Source organism: Phodopus roborovskii, unplaced genomic scaffold, assembly GCF_943737965.1.
Source record: "Phodopus roborovskii unplaced genomic scaffold, PHOROB, whole genome shotgun sequence".
Classification (NCBI taxonomy): domain Eukaryota; kingdom Metazoa; phylum Chordata; class Mammalia; order Rodentia; family Cricetidae; genus Phodopus; species Phodopus roborovskii.
Genome location: NW_026126632.1, coordinates 101,436 through 126,120, shown reverse-complemented (window position 1 = coordinate 126,120; position 24,685 = coordinate 101,436). Strand labels below are relative to the sequence as shown.

General features: G+C 45.7%; 1 long non-coding RNA gene across 1 annotated transcript; it reads left to right on the top strand.

Moving 5' to 3' along the window:
- Window positions 1–1,617: 1,617 nt before the first annotated feature.
- Window positions 1,618–22,342, top strand: LOC127238338 (uncharacterized). Its single transcript, XR_007835923.1, has 3 exons — window positions 1,618–1,702; window positions 11,547–11,591; window positions 22,283–22,342. It is a non-coding gene; the product is annotated as an uncharacterized LOC127238338 (long non-coding RNA).
- Window positions 22,343–24,685: the final 2,343 nt, after the last annotated feature.

Sequence of the window (24,685 nt, the reverse complement as noted above, 5' to 3'; positions counted from 1 at the left end):
CAGTGGGGATACAGCTCAGTTCTTGGCTTTTTGCCCCAGCTCAGGGGACTGGGAATAGAATGTGTGTTGAGGATTAGCGGCTTCAGCCACAGTTTCAGAATTCCTCTCAGACTCCCAAAGGAGGAAAAGAAAAATGTTTATTCCCTTATGAGCATTCTCCAGCTCAGCAAACATCACAACTGCCCACACACTTCCTTGGTCTAAACCTGGTTGCCATTCTTGCTCCTCTTCTCCTATCCCTGTACCCAGGCCACCAGCGCTTCATGCTGCCTTTATCTGGAGCCTCCATGGCGCCTGACACATCCATTGCACTAGAAGTACCACCCAAACTTCTTCCAAGAGCCCACACTTTCTCACTCACTACGTTCAGCAACCTAGTAGGTGCCTTACCATTTGCCTCTCACCTATCCCTGAGCCTCCAACCCTAAGGTCATTTCCTGGCTGCTCCCATCTCAGACATCAGCACTTCACACGAAATCAGTTTCAGTGCACATGGTCTACCAAACACAAATGTACCAAAAAGTACATGGGCTTGAAGCACCCATAGCCACTGCCCAGGAGTTCACAATCCACACCGTGTAGCTCCCCGACAGTCTCGCCACTGTGTATCTTTAGCTAAATTCCAAGCATTTCATGTATAAACACTTATTCTTTAAATAAGAAATTATATCTCTAAAAGAAGGGACTCATCACCAGTAACTGAGCATCTGACCTCTCCCCAGGATGCCCCACCCCTCTACTTCCCATGTCACAGCACACTGCACTCTTTTATACTGTCCTGTGTGTCTTCCCTCTCTCCCTTCCTCTCCCTCTCTGTCTTTCTCGCTCTCTCCCTCAATCACCAACAAGTGATCCTTGGGTACAGGATATGCTTGCTAGGTAACAGAGTGCTGTTCAGGAGGGGGCAGAGTTGGAACTCCACAGTTGCCCTCGAACAAAAAGAGGCAGAGGGAGTAAGCAGGCATCAGCCAGTGTCAGCTCTCAGACAGAGGGTGACAGTGGAGGAAGGGCTCCCTATTAATAGTCTTATGCCAATTTCTTTTAGATGAAAGCCCTTCAGATATTACTGATAACACCATAAATTGTCCCGGACCAAAGATACAGCATACTGGCAAGTGTCCCTTGCTAAAGTCCTTCTTTAGGAATTCCAAGATTTGTGTTTCCCAGCTTTAGCGAAACTGGGGTGTGTCCTCTGCTATAAGCACCTGTCTGCCTTATATGGGTTCCATTTCCTTTCTACGAGACTCTGTTAGTAACCCTGGAGGTTCTTAGGAGTACACAGTGCCCAGGCACTGATGAGGGCAGGATGGAGAAGATGATGGGTTCCAGGGTTCAAACCGGTGTTTGAATATCTCCCTGATTCCTTAGATCCTGCTCATTGTGGTCATATGACATGAAGACCCCTTCTGGCCTAATCTGCAGCCTTCACATCCCTGCAGTGCTTGAGTCTTTATGCTTTGGGTAGTAGAGTTGCTCTACCCACCTGTTCACTGTCAGGGAGGCCTGTGCTGAATTTCAGCATCATTACACTGAGGACTGATGTGTGTGACACTTTCAACAAACTGAGTCTCTGGCGTACTCCCGTCATCTAGTCTCTCTTCCATGCATTAGGGAAGTGTCTCTTGAGGTCAGTCTGAACAACGGCATCTCCTTCATTGGCAATAGACTCGTCATCACCGGAACCAACTGTGGGAGTACCAAGGTAAGAACCCAGAGGTGATGCAGATCCACCTAGAGGAGAAGGATGGTCACAAGAGGCCTGGAGGTGACCACAAGTACCGTAGGTAGGCTGTAGCATCTTATAAAGAGTCATCATGGACAGGTATGAGACCGGCAGACACTGTCTAGGACATGGAGTCCACAAGACAACTCCGTATGCATGTCCAGGAATCCAGAATTTGTACCAATAGCAGACAAAATATGTACCAGTGCATCATATACCCAGCAGCTGATATGGACTTAAATCTATGCAGCCTCAGTCCCCACCCTCTGCCCATATTGTCCCCAAACCTAGGAGTGTCCTCAGGTCCCCTCTCCTCTCTAGCTGTGGTGGGGAAGCTGTCTGTCATGTGGGACACTCAGCACATCAGGGCCCCTGAGAAAGAAAGTGCTACTCCTCAAGTGCTCCACATCTATCCATTTCCACATCTGTCCTCCAAGCACCTGAGATCAATGCAGTGTGACTAGAAGGGGAGGGGGAGAATCCAAGGAGAAGAAGCTTTGATCCCATTTGTGACAAGTCTGGAGTTGTTAGCAGGATTCAGAGGGAGGAGGGGCAAACTTTGTCAGGCAGAGCAGGGACAAAGTGATAGGCCACATCCCCTACCTCTACACCTCTGTAGAGACCCAGCAGCCTGAACCTCTCCTAGAGATCTGATCACCTTCATTCTAGTGTGATGTCAACCAAGGCCATGGTGAGAACTGATCTCAGGCCATAGAAAATCCTGTGTCATCCTCTTCTAGGTTCAGGGCTGGGCAAGATTGGCTGCTCTCACTGAAGACCAATCTGGGTCACTAACTCCACTGTAGCCCTTGTGTCTAGCCAATCCTGATGAATGAAGAGAGTGTGTGTACAAATGGGAAGCAAGGTGTGAGTCCAGCGGAAGAAGCCACTCTTGCTTTTTGTCACAGGGAGCACTTAATAGCAGGAACCTTGACATCAGTAAAAGCAGCAGCAGCCTTGACATCAGCAAAAGCCACAGCAGCAGCAGCAGCGCCATAGCCAGCAAGCCACAAGCAAAAGTTCTAGACCCAGTTTCACTTGCTACAACACAAGGCAAAGCCATCAAATCACCAAACATGTCAGCAGGAGACAGCTTTATCTTTAATTGGAATTGGCTTATTCTTCTGCTGGTCTTGCTGGTGGCCATCATGTTGCTGATCTGCTGTTTCAGGCTATGCTGCAAGAAGGATAAGTCTCCTGTCCCCCTCCTCCCTCTCCTCCCTCCCCCCTCCTCCACCCTGGCTCCCACCTATGTGCCCCTTCTCCAAGGAATAGTGTCATAGGGCAGTACTATATACAGTCTGCTGGAAATTTCCCATCTGACCAAGGGCCTAACAGCATCCAGGGGACACATGAAGTCTCAAATAGAAACATCCAAGTCCTGGCTTCCAAGAATTGTTCAGCATAGGTGATTCAGGAAATCTGTCTGCCATGCTTGGCCTGAAAATGAAGCCTTGCACAGAGTCCATCCAAGCACCCTTAGGTCAGGGCCATCTTGTATCCACTACACATCTATAGTAAAATCTTTTAAAATGGGGACATCTCAGTCTCATCCACTTTTTCTGGCTCTTCGGGAGCTAATTTTGTCAAAGAAACTCAAAGAAAAACACACTGGAAAGGTTTCTGGGCAAAGGCAATGCCATTGCACCTTGATTCGCCATTTCGGGAGACCTTAAGTTAGCTTGCTGGAACAAGTTAGGCAGGGATCTTGACTTAGCTTGGGAACAAGGGACACTAAATTCCAGAGTCAGACTGTTTGGAAGTTAGTGCATTGCTGCATTGAGGACCAGAAATGCTGTAGAGAGGCGATGGAAAAGGGGCAAGCTGAACTAGAAATGCTATGAGAAGAAAGATCAGTAGAGGTTAAGAGCACACGGGAGTCTGATAAGGATGAAACAGTCTGAGGAGGAATTGCAGGCCCTCTTAGAAAAGGTTCAGAAACAATCCCTTAGAGAACGGAGAATGGAAGATAAGGAGAAATGGTGATGTAAGGAGGAGGATGTAAATGTAAGCTCACTTCATACAACTTAAATTCAACTGTACTCTAAATTGTTATGTGTCTTTAAATGGTGGTAAACATTTAAGGTTATAAATGCCTATTTCAAGCTAACAAAATATTTATGCCACCCAGTCTTTCCTATGAGCTGTTTATAAAGGTTAAGCCTCTATTATCAAAGGGAGTTTTTCTCTACCTCTTTGTCCTCTACAGGTATAAGTCTAACCTACTAAGTTAAAACCAGTTACAGTCAGGCTGCAGGGCTCTGAGTAAAACATCCTTCCACAGCCTCTCAGCTTGGATCCAGTTTTCCAAACAGTTTAATTAATTACAGGGATAAAGCTTTACCTAGCCACCTATGTGCTTAAGGCAAGTAACTAAAGACAAATTTTGTATACTAAGGTATGCTAAACAATCAGACAGCCATCAAATGCTCAGAGATCTAGAGAATATGGCATTTAAAATGTTTCATTAAAATGCTTTTATAACAGAGAGACAGGCCAGCTGCTGGCACCACCCATTTCCTTCAAGAAGACTGATGGACACTAAAGAAGCTCCACCCACAAAAGTGGCAACAGTAGCCTGAATGGTAACTGCATTTCCTGGGGGGCAGGGTGGTTCTGCTTTCTCTTTGTGCCTCTGCAGCCCAGTATGGGGTTGCATGACATACTGTGGTCAGGAAAGGATTGGTGTCAAAGGTATCTCTGACCTCGGGCTTCCTAATCATGTCTCAAAGTCATCGCCCTGCATATGGGGCCACTGGACTAGGTAAGGGATCCTGCCCTGAAGTAAAGGGGCACCTCTGGGGTTTGGCCACATGAGACCTATAAATGTATAGTGGATCCAAGATGTCCCCGACCTAAGGGTGCTGGGATTGCCTCTGTCAGGGCTTCGTTTTCAGGCCAAGCTTCACAGACAGATTTCCTGTTTCAGCTATGCTGAACAATTCTTGGAAGCCAGGGCTTGGATGTTTATACTTGAGAGTGTATGTGTCTCCTGGATGCTATTAGGCCTTTGGTCAGATGGAAAATTTAAAGCAGACTGGATATAGTACTGCCTTATGACACTATTCCTTGGAGAGGGGGCATGTGTGTGGGAGACTTAACCTGCTCAGCGTGGGCCACATCCTTAAAACCAACCCCCACTCCCATGGCATTCTACAGCTGACAAGGGATATGCACCTTCTAGCTGAGGTCACATTACACATGGACCTGTGCAGTTTTTGCAAACTATTTGTTTTACCCATGATAGTCAAGAAGGAAATAGAGTTCTTTATAATTGTGTTGTATACACTATTGCTCCAGGGTTGAGAAAAATCTCATGGCCAGAAGGCACAAGTCAGATGCCATGAATGTTGCCCTCATGTCAAGAAGGGTCCAGTCTGCATGGATATTTCAGTTCAGGTAGCTGTAGCCACAGAGGGCGGTGTCTCTGGTCATGGTCACTCCTTAGCTACCCTGTGGTACTGCTTAAAATGTAGAAGACTTTTCTGTGACCCCTGAAAGCTGCCTCCCTTCTATCCCTTTACCAGCCCACCATTCAGAGACACTGCCAACTTATACAAGCTTCAGTCCGGAAAGATGGATGGTTTGGACAAGGTCTGATTATTCTGGCAGCTATAATAAAGCATCACAAACCACGTGGCTTATAAACAATAGGGATTTACACTCACTCAGCTCAGGAGGGTGAAGTCTAAGGCTGAGGCACAGTAGTATCTGGAGAGATAGTTCCATGGCTCTTGATACTATCTCTGGCTGTTTTCTCATAGGACAGGAGAATCCCATTGATGGTGCTCTTCTCTCATGGCCTAGGACACGCTCTATGACCTTATGTCATGCTATGAGCGTAGGGGTTTCCATACAAGTATTTTAGGGTGATGGGACACATTGAGAACTCAAGCTAGGCTGGCTGGACTTCTGTTCCCTCTCTCCTCCCAGGGGCAGACTCAGGACACCTCCTGCTCTGTAACCATTTGAGCCAGTCTGTTAGTGTCATTCTCTTCTTATATACCCCATGGTGGTCCATTTCTTCTGGTTCTCTGGAGAATCCTAAGCACTAAACACGACAAACACACCTGCCTGCTAGGAATGTGAAGTAGAGAACAGGATGAAGGTATGGAGAAAGAATGGAGGATGGGAATGAAGGGAATGAAGGGAAGGAGAGAAGGAGGCATAGGAAGAGGGAGAAATGGAGAGGGAGAGGAGGAAGGTGAGAAAGGAGGAGGAAGGAGATTGATGAGTTCCCCTCTACCATCCAGACTTATGCATGCTGGACCAGCTGTTGCCACCTCTTTTCTGGACCCTTTAATACTCTTTTATGATTCCTTGTGGCCAAAGGTCATTGTATCCAAAGTAACTTATGTGAATCTTGTAATTTTGCCTTTAAAATTTCCTTGTATTCTTATAACATGCATGTAAGGAGAAAGGTTGTTCCTCCTGCTGCCAGTCTTTTCCCACTGCCATGCCAGCGCCAAATAATGCACAGAGACTCTGTATTTGATATAATGCTGTTGGCCAGGTACTAGTTTCTTATTGGCTAGCTCTGTCTTAAGTATTAACTCATTTCGGTTAGTCTGCATGCGGTCTTACCGGAGAGTCTGCTGCCATACCTACTCCTTCCTCTTTCCTCCTTGTCTCCTAGTCCCTCTTATCTTCCTTTCCTATTGGCCAACAGTGCTTTATTCATTAGCCAGTATGAGAAACATATTTAGAGAATGACATCTCCCATCATCTCCTCTTTTCTGTCTAAAATAAAAAAGAAGGATTTTAACCTTAACATAGCAAAATATATCACACAACAGTTATCAAGTAAGACTCAGTTAACAATTTTTAGTCCATTAACATTTAGCAAGATTTAAGAAAATATTCCATCATCTAGGCTATCTTTATGTGTCTAAAGTCTATGTAACTTATCTTTAATCCTAACTAAGGAAAAGTGTAACCATAACTATTTGTCTTCAACTCCTTCAAAGACCACAGAAGGATAGTATATAAACTCTAGAAATGACAGAGACATCTTGCTTTGTCAGTCACCTGAAGTTCTTCTGTAATCTTCCACCTTCAGCCCATAGGCCATAGAGTGTCTAGCAGACTCTTCAGCAAAGCAGGAAAGTTTAAACTGTGTTCTTGTATTGGCAGTTTGTCAGTAAATTTCTCTGTGTCCTGCAGACTGTCTGGCAGACTCTTCCACGAAGCAGGAACTCTGTAGCAATGTCCATCTTGAATCAGTAGTCACTTTCCCGTGGTCCTGCATGCCCAGTTTACACAGCATAAAGTAAAACAGTCCAGACAAGTGCAGTATCTTGTCCAAATGGCTAGTCTCGCCATATTGAAAGTAAACTTCATAGTGCGTTTCTTTGATGTTCATCTTCTATCTTCCTTTCTGGTGCAGGTGGTATTGCCAGGAACATTTATAGAAAAACCCTAAACCATTTTAAATGCTATATTCTGTAGGTCTTTGAAAGGTTTGAAGAATTTCTATCTATCTCAAATATATCTCTGTGTATCCTGAATAACCTAAATAACTTAACTCTAAGCTTTGACTATCATAGCTAACTATCTAAAATCTGTACTAATTTATACATTGCATTTCTAAATGAGTTTTATAAACACAATACCTAAACAACAGGAGAAATATACATATCACAAAATTGACCTTAAATTGTATCAATAAATGAAAATCCATTCCAAAACAAAGTATTTATATCCATACCATAATCCCCTTTTTTACCTTTAAAATATAGTGGTTGTGATCATTAACTACTTATAACCAATCCCATTTAAATGAAAACAAACATTTATAAATAATATTTGGGAATTAGGGTGTTGTTCTTTCCAAACTACTTCCTGCTTATAGGGGGTGCTGTCATGGGGATCATAGGAAGATGAAGAAATACTGGTTGTAGTCTGCAAAGCTGGCTTGTCCAAGCTGTTTTGAATGTAGGATCACCTGCGAAGTTGTTTCAGGGGGTCTGGCTTGATCAAACCACATTACTCTGGAAGTAATCCACAGCTTTTCATTTTCTGTAGAAACAAAAATAGAAATCCTTTTCCCCAGTAACTTGTCCTTGAACTTAAATTTTGGAGTCAAAGCATTTTTAAAATACATAAATTTAATTAATCCAGCAGTATTTCTTTTATCAGTTGATATTTCCTCAGAAGTAAAACAATTTAAGGACAACAGAATAGCATATAGTATGCACAGTTTTTCTGTGCTTTCCATCTTTAAGTGGCTTTTTTATTACTCTGTTTCTTTTAGTTCTATTTTTTCATTTTTTGAGACAGGGTTTCTCTGTGTAACTTTTATCTGTCCTGGAATTCACTCTGCATACCAGGTTTACTTTGCAAAACCAGCAAAACCAGAGATCTGCTTGCCTCTGTCTCCCAAGTGCTGGGATTAAAGGTGTGTGCCACCACACCCAACTCCTAGCTGTATTTTAAAAACCATTTTATTCCTTTTCTCTCCCAAGTCTACATATATTTTAGAAAACACTGTAAACCTTTACCAATTTATTTTAATGTGAATCTGTCTTTACTGTAAATCTTTTTCTTTTTCTGGCCACGAGTCTTTACCTGTTAAACAACAACATTGCTAAAATGAAAGTCATAGTTGTTTCTGCCCCGGTTTATCAAAGATGGTGGCAGGTACTTTGACTGCCAGCAGTGAAAGCTGTGCTCACTGCCTTGGTCTGTACTGCATTCCAGCAAGCATGCTGCCGGCTTGGAGATGTGGTCAATCCCATTGCCAGCTCTCATACACACCAATAAATTGTTAGCAGTGCTTTTTTAAAGCTGTGCAGTTTTTTTTTTTTTTTTTTTTTTGCTGCTTATGCTGAGTCAGGAATCTTCCCTTAAAGGAGCAGTGCAATTATCTGCTTGTATCTTGCAACACAGAGTCCAACCAAGAAAAAATGCTGCTACCAAGAAACCTTGCTTGTCTCTGTGCTTTTGTTAAATTTTAAGTGGAAGTTCTTATTAGCCATGTGGGCACCATATGTAAAGAGTAAGATTTTTGAGAAACATATTTCAGAATGACATCTCCCATCACATGCACACCACACACTCTAGAATGTGCGATCCTCTTTGCAATGCCTCAGTACTCACAAATCATTATTTTCAAAGAATTTCTTTGATTGGTGATTAGGTTGGTATCAGAAAAGTCCCTGTCTCCTAGACTGTTTCAAATATGATGCCTTAAAGAATGGGGCATCTGCCTTGGGCCCATGGATGGTTTTCTACAAACTATTTCTAATTCTGGTTTCAGTTTTAAAACATGTCTGCAAGAACCCCAAAGGACCTCACTATGTTTCTGATCAAATTCCTCTTGGCATTATTATGCATCCTCTGCATAACTAAGATGCTATAGAAATTCCTATTTCTATGTGTCTGTAATATTTGGGCTCTTTCATATCTTGTTTGTTTGCGAACTTCAAACAAAAAAGGACATTCTGAACATTGGCATTAGTCATGCTAAGGCCCCCGAGATATGAATATTCATAATCACTTTACATATATCACACTTTATACTATAAGGTGTACTGTTCAAATGTTTCCTTTGACCACCCCGACACCATGATACCTGGTACAGAGCCTGGATACAGAGAGCACAGTTCACAAACTGGCTGTACCACTCAACAACCTCAACATGCTGAGCCCCAAACTGAATGCCCATATCTCAGTTTCTACAGGTGTGATCCAGCACACACACACACACACACACACACACACACAATACAAGGTCTGGTGCCACGATGCACGGTGCTAAATATGTACCAGTGCATCATATACCCAGCAGCTGATATGGACTTAAATCCACGCAACCTCACCGCCCACTCTCTGCCCATCTTGTTCCCAAACCTAACAATGTCCTCAATTCCCACTCCTCTCCAGCTGTGGTCTGGAAGCTGTCTGGCTTGTGGAACACTCAGCAAAACAGGGCCCCTGAGAAAGAAAGTGCTACTCCTCAAGTGCTCCACATCTGTCCAATTCCACATCTGTCCTCCAAGCACGTGAGATCAATGCAGTGTGAATAGAAGGGTAGGGGGAAAATCCAAGGAGAAGTAGCTTTGGGCCCATTAGTGACAACTCTTGAGTTCCTCTCAATATTCACAAGGAGGTGCAAGCTTAGTAAGGCAGAGCAGGGAGACAAAGAGATTAGACAGGGAATGCAGCCACACAACCCCTATCCCTACACCTCTGTAGTGACCCAACAGCCTGAGCCTCTCCTAGAGATCTGATCCCCTTCAGTCTAGTGTGCTATCAATCAAGGCCATGGTGAGAACTGATCTCAGGCCATGGGAAATCCAGAGTCATCCTCTTCGAGGAAATGTTGGCTGCTCTCTCTGAAGACATATCTGGGTCACTAACTCCACTGTAGGCCTTGTGTCTAGCCAATCTAGGTGAATGAAGAGAGTGTGTGTACAAATGGGAAGCAAGGGGTGGGTACAGGGGAAGAAGCCACTGTTGCTTTTCCTCAGAGGGAGCACTTCATAGCAGCAGCCTTGATATCAGTAAAAGCAGCAGCAGCAGCAGCAGCGCCATAGCCAGCAAACCACAGGCAAAAGATCCAGACCCAGTTGCAGTGGATACAACACAAGGTGAAGCCAAACAAGTCATCAGGAGGCGGCATTATCTAAAACTGGAATTGGCTTATTCTACTGCTGGTCTTGCTGGTAGCCATCATGTTGCTGAGCTGCTGTTGCAGGCTGTGTGGCAAAAAGGTTAAGTCTCCCACACTCATGCCCCCTCTCAAAGGAATAATGTCATAAGGCAGTACTATATCAAGTCTGCTGGAAATTTCCCATCTGACCAAAGGCCTAATAGCATCCAGGAGACACATACACTCTCAAGTATAAACATCCAAGCCCTGGCTTCCAAGAATTGTTCAGCATAGCTGAAACAGGAATTCTGTCTGCAAAGCTTGGCCTGAAAACGAAGCCCTGCACAGAGGCCATCCCAGCACCCTTAGATCAGGGCCATCTTGTATCCACTATACATTTATAGGCCTCATGTGGCCAAACCCCAGAGGTGCCCCTTTACTTCAGGTCAGGATCCCTTACGAAGTCCAGTGGCCCCATATGCAGGGCGATGACTTTGAGCCCGAGGTCAGAGATACCTTTGACACCAATCCTTTCCTGACCACAGTATGTCATGCAACCCCATACTGGGCTGCAGAGGCACAAAGAGAAAGCAGAACCACACTGCCCCACCAGGAAATGAAGTTACCATTCAGGCTTTTGGTATAACACACACATCCAGAGATGTCACTAGGGCTTGGCCAAAGCACAGCAGGATGTAGGGATGGTACTGGCATCTGGGACAGGGTTCAGAAGAAGAAGAGCTAGGATGGAAGGAAGAGAGCTGGAGGAATTGGAAGCACAGGCCTGGGAGGTGGGGGCAGGTGGCATTTAGTACATAGCTCTCAGGGCCCATCTCTTCCTGGAGCTGCAGTGAGCAGTGAAATCCAGGGACTAAATTAGAGGGTGAGGAGGCTGCAGGAGGAATGGGGAGGCTGAGTGACAGTGAGCTTCTACCAATAGGAAAGGTGAGTGTGGGCTCCACTGCAGCTGGGCTCAGACACATGTGAGGCACTCCAGCTGTGGGCCTCTCCAGGGACCAAACCTTGGACCAGATAGCCTCTCCCTCATTGGAGAGGGATGGGGATGCCTCTGGCAGTTAGTGAGCTCTGGACACAGCACCACAGCAGGCAACAAGCACCCACACAGGCCATGTTGTCGTTCTGCTCCAAGCCAAGGTCCCCTGTATTGGCAGGACCAAGGTAGAGCCCACCCTCCCTCTCCAGCCCACTTTTGTCTGTTTCACATTCCAGCCTAAGGAGCCACCACCACCGCCACCTCCACCACAGCCAGAGAAGGTGAGTTGGATGGGGAAGAGGGTGACACTGTCACACTGACCTTTCTTAAGGGATATCATGAAGACTGACCTCAGAATCCCTCACTACTTTGGCAGTGAACAGGGGGGAATGCAGATCAATGATTGTAACAGAAAGCTGCAGGGCTCAAACTTATGTCAACTAGATAAAACCATCACCAGACTCCCAGCATTTCCAAATAATCAGGGCTTTGGAGACCTGATCCAGTGAGTGCAGCTGTCCATTGCTTCATTTGCATTGGATCCCATAGGGCTCTCTGTATAAGACCAAGGATGCAAAGGGTTCTTAGTATAGGAGCTGCATAAGTCAGAGCCAGGTCTCCATATACAAGTTCAGAGCCTTTGGGATTCGGAACAGCTATCTCTTTCACTGGCTGGTATGGCTAAGGGTTTCACTGTAGTCAGCCTAAGAATCCCAGGGCTGGGGAAAAGAGAGGACATTGAAACTGACTATCAGCTATGAGGGATGTCCCTAGCTGAGCACAAGGACCAGGATGGGGAAACAACTGTGCCTTCCTCTGGGAAGGGGCCAGAAGAGGTAAAGAAAAGCTGCAGCAAACAGAGACTGTGATAGGGCCTGTGCTTGGGAATAAGGGACACTAAAGTCCTTAATCAGACCCATTTGGAAGTTAGTGCATTGCTGCACTGAGGACCAGAAATGCTGTAGAGAGGCGGTGGAAAAGGAGCAAGCTGAACTAGAAATGCTATGAGAAGAAAGATCAGAAGAGGTTAAGAGCACAGGGGAGTCTGATATGGAGGAAACAGACTCTGAGGAGGAATTGTAGGCCCTCTTAGAAAAGGTTCAGAAACAATTCCTTAGAGAACGAAGAGGGGAAGAAAAGGAGAAATGGTGATGTAAGGAGTAGGAGGATCCCCCCTGAATATAGCCCTTGGTGGCACCTCCTTATCAGATGGAGGAAGGGCGGGGCTAAGGGACAGGACATTCCTTTTGCCCTGAGGTCTGGAGAGCAGTGCAAACTGACCTTGGTCTAGCTTTTCCAATTTTCCAGGATGCCCAATGTTAGGAAGTAGCAGCCAGCTGACCCCCGCCCCCCCCCCCGACAATGGGCGGGATGCTCATGGCTGTGTCATGGCTATGTCAGCCTTACCTGGCAGCTCAAGCTTTACCTGGCTGCCAGAGGACTCAGTTATGCATGCTCAAGCCTCCCTTTTAAAGCAAGCATGCCAAGAGTGCCTCTCTCTCTGGTTCCTCTCTCAGGTTTCTCTCTTGCCCCCTCTTGCTCTCTCTCTTTCCCTCTCTCTCTCTCCCTCTCCCTCCCTCCCTCCCTCCCTCCCTCCCTCTCTCTCTCTCTCTCTCTCTCCTCTCTCCTCTCTCCTGCTTTCAGTGGGCCACAAGTTATCCCCTCTTTCTCTCCCTTCTCTCAATAAATGCCAGTTGGGCGCTGAGTCTCCTGTTTGTGTTTCTTAGGCATTAGCTGAGCAGCAAAAGAACAACATTGTTGCAGAAACCCAGGCAGGCTCTCCTTCAGGGTCACTGGCAGCTGTCTGCTGGGATCCTGTTTCTGATTCCAGTGGTCCGCCTCCATTCCTCCCCCCTCCCTTTTTTGGAAATACCACCCCACACTGGCTTCAATTAGGTAAGGTACCCTTTTAAATTTTAACCCATTTCCTTAAGGTCAGGTACATTCCTTAAGGGTGGAAGATATACCTCCAGGGGCGGTATATCTGCTCTGCTCTCGGACTGCTGAGTCCTTCAGGCCTCTGTTGGGCCTGGCAACGTTTTCGGGCTGACGAGCTTCGAAAAACGCTCTGCCATTCTTGCTTATCGTGTGGCCACACTTTTGAGCTGAGGAGTTCCAAGATTGCATGGTCACCCCTCACCACTCCACTGGGATGACTGATAGATGTCACTTGTTATTTACCTTTGTACTGAAAAATGGCCTAGATATCCCCTAAAAAATAATCCAAATTGGCCGTGTAATGACTCTCTAGATCCTGATATTTTACTGGATCTTTCAAATTACTGCCAGCGAACGGTTAGATGGAAGGAGTTTTTTCTATCTCTCTGCTAAACAATCTCTTACCCTAAACTTGTTTTTGTTCTCTTCCCACCAAGCTAAAACTCTCCTGCCCGCCTCAGCTGAAGCCTGTCTCAGGGCAGTAGGCTGGGCTGAGGCAGCATCTACTCAAGACAAAATTTTATCTCAAAACTTTATGATTTCTGCCAGCTCTTGGGGATATGTTTATGGCAGCCACCCTCTGGACCACTTGGCCTAGCCTCCCCCTCCCCCCATGGTTCTTCCCTCTGCTACATCAGCCACCAAGGTAGAGGGAGTTTAGCCAGCTTCTGCAGCCAACAGAACCTGTAATTCATTTACCTTTTGCTTTTATTCTTTGTCTCTAATTTCTTTTTCACTATGTTGCACATAGCTTCACACTCTGGTCCTTCTCATTTTTACCCAGTCCTGTTAAATATATCTGTACATTTGATTTAAATTTAGCTTTATGGAAATGTAAGCTAACTTCATACTGAAAGACCAAAAAAAGTAATGTTAATGATGGACTGACCTGGAAACCAATATCTGTGCCTTGGAATTTGCTAACTTCCTCTCACAAAGCCCTGAGATAAGAAGAATTCACACTGCCCCTCCTTTCCTGTGAGTCAACAGGTGGTGAATAGGGTCCTTAGGAAACAAAGAGAAAGCTGCAACTCCAGTATACCCAGAAAAATTAATTAGCACACCCCAAGGCCCTAAGGTCTGTTGACCTTAATAGCAGACCATCTGGCCCCCAAGAGTCACATACTCAGTGGACAGAGGGCCCCACCCCCTCCCTAAGCTTGTGGGTTTGCCTTTAAAAGCACATGGACCCAGGGGAGGGGGTTTCTCTTGCTGGAGGAGCCTGTTTGGGCAAATGTTTCCTGTTGATTAAAGCCTCTTGCCTTTTGCAACAACTGGACTGGACATTGAGTTCTTGGGGTTTCGACTGAACCTGGAAGACTCCTCATTCTGAGGGTCTTACAATACAACTTAAATTCAACTGTACTCTAAATTGTTAGGTGCCTTTAAATGGTGGTAAACATTTAAGGTTATAAATGCCTATTTCAAGCTAACAAAATATTTATGCCACCTAGTCTTTCCTGAAAGCTGTTTATAAAGGTTAAGCCTCTATTATCAAAGGGAGTTTTTCTCTACCTCTTTGTCCTCTACAGGTATAAGTCTAACCTATTAAGTTAAAACCAGTTACAGTCAGGCTGCAGGGTTCTGAGTAAAATATCCTTCCACAGCCTCTCAGCTTGGATCCAGTTTTCCAAACAGATTAATTAATTACAGGGACAAAGCCTTACCTAGCCACCTATGTGCTTAAGGCAAGTAACTAAAGACAAATTTTGTATTCTAAGGTATCCTAAACAATCAGACAGCCCTCAAATGCTCAGAGATCTAGAGAATATGGCATTTAAAATGTTTCATTAAAATGCTTTTATAACAGAGAGACAGGCCAGCTGCTGGCACCACCCATTTCCTCCAAGACTCCAAGATGGACACTGCAGAAGCTCCACCCACAAAAGTGGCAACAGTAGCCACTGAGAAATCCTGCTGTTCATCTCAACTGCTGCAAAAGGCTCATCTTTAGATAAGGCTAGGCAATTCCATCAGCTATTTCATGTGAGTGCAAGGACTCTTCAACAGAAATTCCAGAGCAGATGCTCGACAGGTGGTTTTGAACTGTCCACAGTGAATCATATACCAACACCCACTTGGTGTGGGGGTAAACCCTAGGGGGTTAATGCCCCTAAAGTTATGGAAGATGGATGTCACACATATTTCAGAATTTGGAGTTTTGAAATATGTACATGTGTCTGTGGATACTTGATCAGGTGTGGTACATGCTACACCTTTAAGCAGAGAAAAAGCCCACAGTGTCATTGGACACTCCCTGGAAGCCTGGGCAGCTTGGGGAAAACCTCAACAGCTAAAAACAGATAAGGGGCCAGCCTATAAGGCTCAGAGATTTACTTCCTTTTGCAAAGAAATGGAAGTTCAGCTTGTCCATGGATTACCCTACAATCCTCAAGGACAAGGGATTGTAGAGCGAGCTCATCGCACCCTAAAAGAATGCTTAATAAAACAAAAAGGGGGAGTAGGCCAAGGCCCAACTCCCAAGGAAAGAATATCTTTAGCCCTTTTTACCCTCAATTTTTTAATTTTGGATGTTGATGGCCTTTCCGCCACTGATCGTCATCAGCGGCAAGGAGGGAGTCTAAAAGGCTATGTGAAATGGAAAGATGTGATCACCGAGTTATGGCATGGTCCTGATCCAGTGTTGGCATCGGTGTGAGGGTCTGTTTGTGTTTTCCACCAAGATCGCCAAGAACAGTTGTGGGTCCCGGAGAGGTTTGTAAGAAAGTGCAACAAACATGAAGAGCCTGCTGTTGCCTTTGATCATCAGCCTGATTTGGCCACCAGTGCAGATGGAGCCACAATAGGGGATCCTGTCAGTGTTCTCAAGACCCATGCCGATACGCTCTGATGCAAAAATGTTTCCTCAATATTTTAGTAGTAAGCTTAGATTTACCTTATTTGCCTTATGATAGTGAGATTGCTAGTATAAATGAAAATAGGAGTTTTGTTTTAACAGGAAGCCTATGCTTTCATGTGATATTAGTGATAAGAGTCAGTGCATTATGTTATTTAATCAATCTGTAGCTTGGTTTGATGTGCCCACCATGGGAGGCCCCATTAGGGAGGTCAAGGCCTCCTGGGTAAGTGGATGGTGACCTGCTAAGAGTGAGTTTGAAAAGCCAGCACCCCATCAGCCTAAGTGGGCCCCTCATTGTTCCAGTAAACGAGGAGGTGGTTTCCTTCCCTGGACGGGATGTCAATCAGGAGAGGTTGTTTGGGGGAGCAAGGGATATTTTACCTTCTCGCCAGGAATTAGTACCAGATTCAATAAAACCTTTGCTGGGAGAAACTTTACTGAGCAGCAGGTGGATATTCCAACCCATTTGATCTCTGGCTCTTGTGTGGCATTAATGGCAGCTGCACAGATTTGTCCCCTTTCCTTATGATAAGGGGCAGAGTTCATGGGGTGGCCGAATTTGCTTGGTCTACCGCTGAGCATTTTGGTGAATGGTTCAATCCTAATCCTCCTCATGGATTCCCGTGCCTGTTGATGCCCCGAGTGCTATGACAGTGTTCAGACGACAGAGAGATTTTGGCATTACAGCAGCCATAGTTGCAGTTATCTTTTTTGCAGTTGTGGGTTCAATCACGGCTGTGGTGGCCATGAGCACATCGCTACAGGCAGCCTCTAAGTTAAATGAATTGTCCAAGAATGTGGCTACCGCCTTGGATGCTCAGTCCACAATTGGTGCTCAGTTAAAAGGAGGTCTTATGATCATGAACCAAAGAATTGATCTGGTGCAGGAGCAAATAGACACTTTGTGGCAATTGGCACAAATAGCATGTGAATGGAAGATGACGGGGCTATGTGTGACTTCTGTGCCATATCAAAAGTATTCGGCGGCTACCAATATGTCTAACCAGCTTTCTCAGTATCTTTTAGGTAATCGGTCCAGCGAATTCGATAAGTGAATGCAGGACCTGATCCTTTCCATCATGCATGTGAATTCCACCTGGGTCGACATCTGGGTTGCAGAGGGACTATCTACTTGGATCACTCAAGCCATGAACCACCTGAAAGAATGGGTGGGAATGGGAGCCATGGCTATCCTCTTGCTGCTTATCTCCTTTGTGGGCCTGTGGTGCCTTTGCAGGCTGAGGCTTGCTCAGAGGCAGTATGTGACCTTTGGCTGAGCTTGAGAGGGCGGTTTAGTCAATCACCACTACAGAGGCCAGTGTGTGTGGGGAGATATAGGACATGTGTCCAGTCCCTCTGTGTCTGCATTCTGAGATGGCTCTGGAAGGGAGCAACTCCAAGAAGGGCAAGTCTGGTTGCATGTGAGTTGTTGTCTGAGGCCCCACCTCCATGAAAAAGATACCGGATAGGTGTGGCAATGGCTTGGCTGACTACCAGGGTTCAGGGTCATTATAATGTCCACTACATAACTGGAGATCAGACCACTACCCTTGCCTGTTGCATTAATAAAACAAAAAGGGGGAACTGTAGAGAGCTGCTTAGTGCCATGCCTTAAAAGATGGCGCTGGCTTCTGCCTTCCACCTTCCATATAGTGAGCACTCTCTGTCATAAAAAAGTCCTTATTTGGCTAAGCCTGTTCAGCTTGCTGTTTCCGTATAAGAGCAGTCTATAGGCAGGATCCTCGTGGCTCACTAGGGTTGGTCAGCAAAAGTGGTTTAAGCCTGAGCCTGGCCATGGTCCAATCTTATAACATGCTACACGTCTGTGATTCCCCGCCCCCAAACACCCCTTTCTCATCGTATTTTAAAACTGTGTCCTTCTGTAACCTAGGTAGACCTAGAACTCAGTATATAGTCCAAGCTACCTCAATCCCACCATAACCCTCCTGTAGCTTCTCCAGAGTTTGGCTTAGAGATATGAGGCATCACACATGTCTGACTCCTTTTCCTGTGTCCATGTTCGGGTTAAAACTCCAGACTCAGTTGGATGGTAGTAATTGTTTGCCTTTCTGTGCCTGTCCTTGGCTACAGAAGGCAACTAGGTAAAACAAACAGCAGCGATGTTTGCCTATGAACTACTCACATAGGCTCATGCTTACCTACTTCGTCAATGCACAGCTCACCAATGCATAATTTAGCTAATAGCAAGGGATCAATCTTCCATGTGTCAGAAAAATTATAAGGAGAATTAAAATGAGATAAACTTGAAGCCAAATTATCAAATGATTGTTTAAATAATTAAGGATAAAACAGCTGTGCTAGGGCACACCTTTAATCCAAGAACTCATGAAGCAGAAACAGGTGGGTCTCTGAGTTCCAGGTGGACTTGGTCTACAGAGTGAGCTCCAGGATAGCTAGGGCTATGTAGAGAGATCCTGTCTCAAACAAACAAACAAACAAACAAAAAGAACACGGCTTCTTGCCAGATTTTAGAGATGGATAGGCATCTTCAAACCTTTCAAAGACCTATAGAATATGGCATTGAAAATGGTTAGGGTTTTTCTTGACAATGAGACAATACTGCTCCTGGAAACACTACTTATATCAGAAAGAAAGATGGACATCAAAGAAACTTGTTATGGAGTTTGATTTCAATATGACAAGACTAGCCATTTGGGCAAGATACTGCACTTGTCTGGACTGTTTGACTTTGTGCTGTATAAACTGGACATGCAGGACCCACACAGGGTTCGTGCTTCATGGAAGAATCTGCCGGAATTCTGAAGGACACAGAGAATAATAACTGACAAACTGCCAATATAGGTGGACAGTTTAAACTGTCCTGCTTTGCTGAGGAGTCTACCAGACTCACTATGGCCTATAGGCTGAAGATGGAATATTACAGAATAACTTTAAGTGACTGATGCGGTGGGAGATGTCTCTTGTCATTACTAGAGTTTATATACTATCCTTCTGTAGTCTTTGAAAGAGTTGAAGACAGATAGTATGGTTATAGTTTTCCTTAGTCAAACCAGATACTCTCCTCCTATCATAAGTGGCCCAAGTTGCAGATAGCCCAGATCACACTTTTGAGGTCAAACAAGGGTTCACTGCTCTGCAAGAAATCCTGGACAAATTAAGTGGGATGTAGAAGACTGGACGGCCTTGAATGCATTCCATGGGGCTTACTGTCCTGTCCATATCCATTTCCATCTCATTCTCTCTGATTGCTTCCAAGTGTTGTATTCAGGTGTTTTTGGTGAAACTTTCCTATATGTGTACAAAAGGTAATAGCTGAGTTGTCATAGACATGGGCAAATGGTTTTACTCAAGAGAATATATACATTTGCATGAGTATGCATAGGTAGTAATATTATTTCTCAGTGTGCTTTGTATGGGATGTCCATTCTGTGTGTGGTGCTTCCAGGATGTGTGTGGTATATGTGATGTATGTGGTGATAGTATGGATCATAGAATCTTGAAATGGTAGTAGAGAAACCTGTTAGCATGACCATGAGGGATTTCTCAACTGAGTTCATTAAAGTGGGAAAAACCACTCTAGATACAGACAGCAATATTCATTGGTCTGAGATCCCAAGCTGATTAATAACAAGATGAAAGTAAGGGAGATCTGGCATTCTCCTCTCTATCATTTGTGATTGTGGATGCTATATGACCCCGTGCCTCATGTTCCTGCCACCATGCCTCCTTCCTTTACATGAAGGACTGCATGTTTACTATGAACTAAAATCACCTTATTTAAGTTGATTTTTTTCTGGCATTTTTTGACAACCTCAACAAGAAAAGTAACTAATACAGAAAACTGGCATCAGGAGTGATGCTGCAGCTAAACCCTGACGGTGTGGTTCTTAGGCCTTTGAAAATACATGCAGGAAAAAAGTCTGAAAGTTTGCAACATTGACACAGAAAAGCCCAAGAATGCTTGTGTGTGTTAAATGTGCTTTTGCTGGATATGTGAGAGCAGTGTGTATGCATGATATACGTAATGTGATATGGATGGTGGAGAGGCTGTGGAACAACGTGGCTCAAACAGTCATGTCAGGAGAAAGTGTGGTAAAGATTGTGCTATGTATGTTACGGTATTCTGTGTTGTGATGTATTGTGGTGTAGAAGGGCATATAATGTGCATGTGACACATGACATGTTTTTGTGAAATGTCTGAGCTTTTATTGATACATAGAGAATCATTTCTCTATGTCAGCCATGCCTTCTGCTCTTGATGACCATGTCCAATGGGGGAGCTATAGGCAGCATGGACCAATGGAAAATGGACCAAGCATCATGCCTATCTCTCTTCCCACAATCATAGTGAAAGAAAAAACCCAGGTTCCAAAGGCATCTGGAGCCTGGCATGAGACTAGTCTGTCCTCACTACAGCATTCATTTATCCTTTTCATTTTCCCCTCCTGGGAGTCTGATACCAGAAGGTGGCATTCACAGATGGGACAGAGCAGCAGTCTCCAGGCTGAGCATGAATGATGTCCAGAAAGTCTTTCTGGAAAGACATTCATTACAGCACACAGGAGAAAAAAAGGAGTGGGAAACTGGAAGCCTGGCCAGTGGGGATAAAGCTCCGCTCTTGGTGGCCTGTACCCAAGCCACCAGTGCTTCATGCTGCCTTTATCTGGAGCTTCCATGGCCCCGAACACATCCATTGCACTAGGAGTAGAACACTCTTCCCAGGGCCCACACTTCCTGACTCACTCAGCAACATAGTAGGTGCTTTAGCATTTGCCTCTCACGTATCTGTGAGCCTCCAACCCAAAGGTCATTTCCTGGCTGCTCCCATCTCAGACATCAGCACTTCACACGAAATCAGTTTCAGTGCACATGGTCTACCAAACACAAATGTACCAAAAAGTACATGGGCTTGAAGCACCCATAGCCACTGCCCAGGAGTTCACAATCCACACCGTGTAGCTCCCCGACAGTCTTGCCACTGTATATCTTTAGCTAAATTCCAAGCAAGGCATCATTTCATGTGTAATTACTTATTCTTTAAGTGAGAAATGATCCTCTAAAGAAGGGACACATCAGGAGAATGCAGGAGTGGTAATGGCATCTGGGATAGGGTGGAAAATGCAGAAATGCTAGGATGAAAGGAAGAGAGGTGGGAGAGGAAGAAGCAGAGGTCTGGGGTGGGTAGCAGAGAAGATGAGTTGGATGGGGGAAGAGGGTGACACTGTCACACTGACCTTTCTCATCATGAAGCCTGACCTCAGAATCCCTCACTACTTTGGCAGTGAACTGGGGGGATTGCAGATCAAACATGGTACCAGAAAGACATAGGTTTCAAACTAATGTCACCTAGACAATACCATTACCAAACTCCTAGCATTTCCACAAATCAGGGCTTTGTTGAACTGACCCAGAGCATGTGCATTTGTCCATTGCTGAATTGGAGTTTTGCAGTGGATCCCACAGGGCTCTCTGTAGAATGCCAAGGATGCAAACAGGTTCTTATTATAGGAGCTGAATGAGTCAGAGCCAGGTCTCTTTATACAGGTTCAGAGCCTTTGGGATTTTGTACAGCTATCTCCATCACTGGCTAGTAGGGCTAAGTGTTTGACTCTGGTCAGCCTAGGAATCCCAGAAACAAAGGATATCGAAACTGACAATGAGCTATGAGGTATGTCCCCAGCTGAGCACAGGGACCAGGATGTAGACACCACTGAGCCTTCCTCAGGGCAGGGACCAGAAGAGGTAAAGAAAAGCCGCAGGAAACAGAGACTGAAACTGGGCCTCTGCTGGGGTGGGAACAGCTTTCCTATCCACATGGGACAGTGCTGGCTACTGGGATCCATGGGCTGCTGGCTACTGGGATCCATGGGCTACTGTCCCTTTAATGGCCATGGCCTGGTGGAGGAGAATGCCACCTCCATAGCCTACCATCTGCACAGTGTGCTGGCGAGGCTTCTGCCAAGCAAGAGTGACCTCAGGAGAACCAAGAGTGTGACCCATTGGCATTTGCGGAAGCTCAATATCTGCAAGCTAGAGGGCTTTGGTTACTCTTGGTTATTCTTCACACGGATGACCTCCCCAAGGTGTGCATTACAGCCTTCCATTCACTCCACAGCCCTACTGCAGTTGTATGTATGGGTCTGTGTGCCCAAGACTGCAGGTAACAGTCAGACCATCTCTTTTCACTTCCAGGATCCAGAGGAGAACCTGCTCCCTCCTACATCACCACCTGCTCCATCCCCTCCTCCTCCATCTCCATCACCTGTTAACAAATAACCCTACTGTGATCATTGTGTGCTGTGGCTGTGGAAACAGAGGTGTACAGATGACTGGGTTGGGCAGAATGTGACCTTGGGCTCAGCTGGAGACCACAGGCACAGTCAATCACCAGCACAGAGGCCTGAGTGTGGGGGGAGATACAGGACATGCATCCCTCTGTGTCTGTGGGCTCCTGGATCCCTGTCTCTCTCCCATGGCTAGAGGGCAGCAGCACAAAGGAAGGTTCTCTGAGAGCTGTCAACACTCTTTTGGTAGATTCCAAGTCCCTGGACACAGCCACTGTGGCCTGTCTTACCAGACTCTGGTTCCCATATCATTGCCTCAGCCCTAACAATGTGTTTGCTGTCACCCTTAGTCTGTGGATAAATAAGCCAAGATGTATTGGGTCTATCTAGCAAGTTCAGATACAGTATATAAAGAAAAGATCAGTCATGAGTTACCTTCAGTCCACCAGGAAAACTGGTCGAATAAATGCCAGTAGCCCTGGCAAGCCAGTACTAAGGCTCTTCGTATGCAGTAGAAGAGCTGCTCTGGTGCCCACTGAAGGGGACAATGGGTTACAAGATGCAGGACTTGAGGGGCATCACAAGATTGTTCTGTGTGTAGGTGAGCCCCAGGAGGCAAACAGCCATCCATCTGAAGCACCTCTACCCAGGAGGCCCAGGCAAACCCCAAAAAGGGGAAAGACTGACAGCAAACCCAGGGCCCAATATGGAGACCCCACAGGAAATGAAGAAAGAGCCCACAGGTCTCCCACCATGCCCTACCCTGTCTGTGGAGGGCCCATGGCTGCCTCTTGGGAGCATCTATGTCTTCTGCAATTGCCCAGCCCATCTGAGAGCCATTCTTGCCAGTTCCCACAGTGACTACTCCAGAACCCAAGTCTTTAGCTGTTTTGAATGTAGGATCACCTGTTACTCTGTTTCAGGTAATCTTGCTTGATCAAACCACATTAGTCTGGAAGGAATCCACATCTTTTCATTTTCTGTGGAAACAAAAATAGAAATCCTTTTCCCCAGTAACTTGTCCTTCAACTTAAATTTTGGAGTCAAAGCATTTTTTATTATTATTATTATTTTACATGTCGATCCCAGTTCCCCCTTCCTCCCTCCATTTGACCCTCTCTGTGCTCTCACATGCACTCTAACCACCCTCCCCTCCCATCCCCCACCCCAATTCCATATGTAGGGGAATGCCATCCAGTTGGGGGTCATGTAGATCTGAAAGGTCATGTGAAGTAAGGAATAGAGCTTCTCTCCTGTCTCTAGATTAAGGCAGTTATCCCTCCATGGGGGATGTGTTCGCAAAGTCCTTTTGTGCACCAGGGATACCTCCTGGCTCCACTGTCTGAGGTCCCTTAGACTGCTCAGTCCTGGCTGAGACCCATATTCAGGGGGGCCTGAGTCAGTCCCATGCTGGCTTCCCTGCTATCAGTCTGGTGGCCTGTTAGCTCCTCTTTGTTCAGGTAAGCTAGGTGTTTCTGCAGCCTGGTCTTGTCCTCTCCATTTGCATATGGGCTCTACTTTGACTCAGTGTTTATGTATGGGTCTTTGCTCCTGTTTCCAACAGGCATTAGTTGAGGGCTCCATGGATAGGACTTCTTGTGTCCATGTTGACCCAGTTGTAGGCAATGTGGGCCCCAGTGTCTTTAGGGTTGGGGGACAGGTCTCATGCATTCCTGTTTGTTCATGGTCATGTGTGCTTTTCAGGGAAACCTAGATACATGCTGCAGCTACTTTTACCCAAACTGCCACCAGATGCCCTGATGTGCTGTCATTCCAAGGTCCAGGTGAGCCAGACAGGGAAACTGGGAGACTGAGAATGACTGCTGCCTTTATGTTTCAAACTATCAATTTACTGGTTCCACAGTTTCATGGGAGCCCTGCACTGAAAAGTGTTCCCTTTAGTTGAGACTGCTCCCTGCAGGATTTACTGTGTCTTGTGGGGCCCCAAGCCCCCTGCAGGGTACAAAGTTAAGTGAGTATCAGGTAGTACCTGTAGCTCCCCTCAAGGCAGAAAGTAAGATGTCCACTGCTACACTCTCTGCTTGGACATAAAAAGGTGTCATCAGGGATCTGTGCAGGGCAGGGATTCAGCAGGATTACAGCTGGAACCTAAAGCCTCCTGCAGGACAGTCTGAAGCACTAGGCCTGTATATGTAAAATCAAACACTAGCCCAGCTCACTTGCCAAGTTCAGCAGGTTTCTGCATGTATGCACTCTGGGATTCTACAACAGGCTGGTCTCATGTCTGAGCAAGGAGGAAGTGTCTAAGTGGGATCCCACCCAATACCCTCCTGGGGTGGGGGGTGACTGC